Here is a 4628-nt window from a genome sequence, read left to right on the forward strand (position 1 = left end):
GGATGCATTACAAGCAGCCTTAGGACAAGTGTCCCCCTTTCCCCTTTGAGAGAGAGGACTTGATAAATGCAAAATCAATTAATTAAATCTCCTAAATTATCATTGGACCCCTTGGGTGGCCAACCAATAGGCTTCAGACACACCATGAGGGCAACATGAGGATTAACTTGACAAGTGTCCCCTTTTCTTTCTTCGTACCAAGCATGACTTGTGTGAGTGTGTGGGTGTTCTCTCTCATCCCCCCTCTTGTAGGGATCTCCCCCTCCTTGTAGGAATTGGATTTGACCTTTTGACACCTCAAGCCCCTCATGCATAGGTTCTATTCCCACCACAAGCTTGGCCCTTAAGCACTTCAAGCTTGGGTTGGGTTCTCACCTCAAGTACAGCCCTAGCATGTCAAGCACCTCAAGCATCTCAATCATCAAGCACCTCAAGCATCTCAAGCACCTCAGTCATCAAGCACCTTAAGCTCGGGCCGGGTTCCCACCTCAAGCTCAGTCCTAGCTTAACTAAGGTCAAAGGACTTTTACACACATTATTGGAGGTCTTCAATGAAGCCAACCCTAAGGTCTTATGCTCCATTGGTTAGCCTTCCTCTTTGATGGACCATCTCTCATTTGGCCCCTTTACCATTGGCCCCGTGTTGAAATAGATCTATAAGCACATGTCTATATCTTAACACTTGTTCCCGTTTATTCTCCCACATTAAGTGATCAGTTTAATATGAGAAAATCATTTGGGTTGGTTAGATATTAGATTTTATGACACTCTATGTGATGTGATGCTTAGATTTGTGATTATTAGTCTCTAATTTCATCTAATCATTCTCTCCTCTTGTTAATTTCCTCATGTGTTGTGCACTTTCTTCATGTGTGTGCTTAATTAGAGTGTGTGTGTTGAGGCAATGGAATTGCATTTCTCTAATCTTGGCTTCCATATTCTTGTGTGTGCATGATTTTGTGAGTGAATGTTAGTCATCTGTGAGAGATTAACATCATTTCCTTGAGCTTGTAAGACTTGAGTGATGGATCGAGGTGTGTGTGCGAAGAGCTTCCCATCTCTTCTTGCATATCCTCTTCTCTAATCACTAGCTCCTATTCTCTCATTAGAATCCTCAATCCATCGCATTTGGTACATCCACATCTCCATGCACTAGCCGGGTTTCGATCCACCTGATTGACATTATTTCGGTGGGTTGTGTGCTATGCTATGACTGCCAACATTGGCATCATTTTCGGGGATCAAGCGCCTAAGCTATAGGATCACCCGTGTTATGATTTGAGTTTAATTTTCATTAGGATTTGGTGTTGATTGAAGGAATGGCAATACGGTTTGTTTTGTGTTGCTTGTAGACTAATTTTGTGTTTTTTTCCTCTTTGTACACACTAATTTCACACTAATCTACTAACCATTGAGTGCACACATGTGTTTATAAGCCTAACTAGAGGCAAGACAATCACTCTTTTGCAAGAAATTTGTAAAAATTTCATGCAAAATTGTGCAATTTTTAGTGTGTAATTAGGGGATTTTTTGTTAATTATCCCCTCTAATTACTCACTAATTATATGGGCTTTTTGTGCCACACATTGCTAAATCACTAATTGGATGCATGCCCCTTATTTTTTTGTGTTTATTTTTAATGAAATTGATGCTACACATGAGAGTTTGTGTTGGTTGCATGTTGGTGAAGGTGCGGTTAAGCGGATGCGAGAACACACACATGTGTGTAGGCGTCATTTGGAGTTGGAATCAATGTGATTCTTTAGTGTTATGTGAGTGCACTAATTTTGATTGTATTTGTTGATTTTTGCAAGAATCCAAGTGGTTTAAGCGCACTTGATGTGCTAAAATTAGGAGCGGTTTCGTGTTTGCCTATATGTAGGCAAAAATGTGCACATTTTAGGTGCAATTTGTGGAGATTTTTGTGCCGATTGAATGAGTAGAAAACACTTGTATGCTTGATGATGTTATGGTGATTACAGATCAGTTTTCTGAGTCACAAAATCACGCCATTATGCCGTCAAAATTGCAAAAAAATTATGTGTGTGTAAACTTGTAAGTGTGTTAATTGTGCTTGTTCATATGCAGTGACCCCAGATTAGTGCTTGGCTAGCCTTTTATTGCTAGATTTGACATATATCGATAGATTTTGGTGACCATGACCCCTAGTGGCTCTGATTTAGTATTGTTACGGTTGGTAGGAGAGTACGACGGACTTTTATGCTATCGTGATCGACCTATACGTCACTATCATCATATTGCTCAGTATTAGGTGAGGCTTCCGCCTCATGACCATTCTACTCTTGCTTTCCAGACATTTAGAGCCAATGCACACCCTATGCTGCATGATCATCTCATAGATTCAATAGAGGTACTCTACCGAGTCCAAAGGGTAGAGACGAGACAGGAGATTATAGTGGCATATCTTGAGGACATTGTTGCCACACAGTCCCATCTAGTGACCGTTCAGCTACGACAGATGCATGATGGTATGTTATTTGCTGATGAGGATGATCCCATGTATTCTAGAGAGTCAAAGATGCATGTCCTAGAGCCTTAGGTAGATTTTGGTGCATCCATGGGTAGTAGGACCTATGTTGGTCTTGATGGTTGGAGCACATACATGATGATTTTTTGTCTTCCATACAGACTTACTCCTAGCCCTAGATCACCTATTCGTAGTGCCATAGCGGAGCCAGAGCTAGTGTCTATGCACACACTGAGATCACCCAGTAGTAGAGCACCTTCAAGATTCCCACATAAACCCATTGTGCCACATGACACCATAGAAGATTCTAGATGTAGGTTGAGACCCGAGATTGATGCGTCTCTTGAGCAGTTATAATCGCAAAATCTATGGACCGAGACTGAGATGAGCTTGAGACCACGATCCTCACAGCCACCATCGAGAGTCACCCTTGACACAGCGAGTGCCACACAGCTAATTATACCGAAAGCAGAGCTACCACGAGCTATCGAGATGAGAGAACTCAATGCACGACCCATTGAGCCACAATGGACGATGCCACCACATTGTGTATCCATGAGAGAGCATCCACGGCCCTTGATGACAACGCCTACCACGCATTTTTTTTACAGAGGTTGTTGCAACCACACCAACTTTTAGAGACATTCCACGATCACCTGACAGTGATAGAGTTGTGTCACATGAGATTATAGCTTCAATGAGCGACATGAGTCCTACAACGAGCGATGAGCTCCAGCGACTACCTATTTTGTTAGCCATCGATAGACCCATGCTAGTCTTGTGTGGTGAATAGAGAGGATTATGCATATTTCATGATCTCAACAGGACAAGTTTCTTTCACAAACTCAAGGGCTTAGTTCAAGATACTCCCACACATCAGCTAGTGCGAGCTACACCTAGGCTAGGACTACCAAGATCCTTCAAAGATGAGTATGACACGATGTTCTTGTCGATGCTTGAGATAGACTTATGCAACATAGAGCCTCTATCCAGTGACGATTCCTAGATACACATACTCATCCTACACTGATAGAGTTGCATAGACTTGAGCATACACAGACATATGTTGACAATTGTGGCTTAGGTATATACGAGAGTCTAGAAAACCTTATGAGTCACCTCTGAGTGTGATCACCATGCTTTTGTTCGACCGAGATCCTTGAGAGTGAGTATATAGAGACATTGATCACACCATCTATGTGCTGACCACAGGATTGTGATATACGTTGTGACCACTACTAGATTCAACATGCTATAGAGCTAGACTACCTACGAAAGCTCCCACCCAATCAGGTCATAGATCACCTCCTAGACCGAAGAGTGATTGTTTTCCTTTGAGAGGTATTACTAGGACTATGTCACTAGATGTAGATCTAGAGCCTAGCCTACCACACAATGAGCCTCATCATTATGAGACTGACCTCATAGAGTTGATAGATGTTGCTCATCACATTGCTACATAGCAGAGTGGCGCACCATAGAGTGATTCACCTACAAAGCAGCCACATCATACAAATGTTTCCATAGATCCATTTATTCTTACAGATATTGACCACATTCCTTGATCATGAGCGGACACATACCACTTGTGAGACATTGTTACATAAGGTACCTATAGACCACGTTGACAAGACCACCACAGAGGCTATACCACATATACCAGAGCCATTAGAGCCTAGGTTGTCCCCTATACCCTAGCGTAGTGCTACTTTAGTAGGGCACACAAGGGATTATAGCCGCAGCTTATAGAGCCCACCATAGGACTAGACAGGTTTATGTTCCCCGTAGAGAGCTTCATGATAGATGTTTGTCTAGTGACAACCAACTTGTGTGGATATCGAGCTATAGAGCACATGAGGGTGCACCAAAGGGATGGCTAGCTTCTAGACGGTCACTAGTAGAGGCACAAGGATTTCATGAGGGACATAGACAGGTTTGGGTTCCTAGAGGTTGGATAGTAGCACACTCCACGATGAGTTCTCATAGCTCTTTTATGCTTCCTAGAGAAAATACACTACAGCAGAGGTGTCCAGTAGAGGAACCACGATAGGATACAAGACATTCACGACATTGACAGTGGCCATCTACTACGAGATGCTCTAGACCTAGAGTTAGCCCAACTAGACAATCACGACCACAG

The 4628-nt window shown here is 42.6% G+C and overlaps 1 pseudogene; it reads left to right on the forward strand.

Annotated features, from left to right (window-relative positions):
- Window positions 1-1657: 1657 nt before the first annotated feature.
- On the forward strand, window positions 1658-2845 carry LOC147437964 (uncharacterized; annotated as a pseudogene).
- Window positions 2846-4628: the final 1783 nt, after the last annotated feature.

Source organism: Adiantum capillus-veneris, chromosome 17 (assembly GCF_014529385.1).
Source record: "Adiantum capillus-veneris isolate H3 chromosome 17, ASM1452938v2, whole genome shotgun sequence".
Taxonomy (NCBI): Eukaryota; Viridiplantae; Streptophyta; class Polypodiopsida; order Polypodiales; family Pteridaceae; genus Adiantum; species Adiantum capillus-veneris.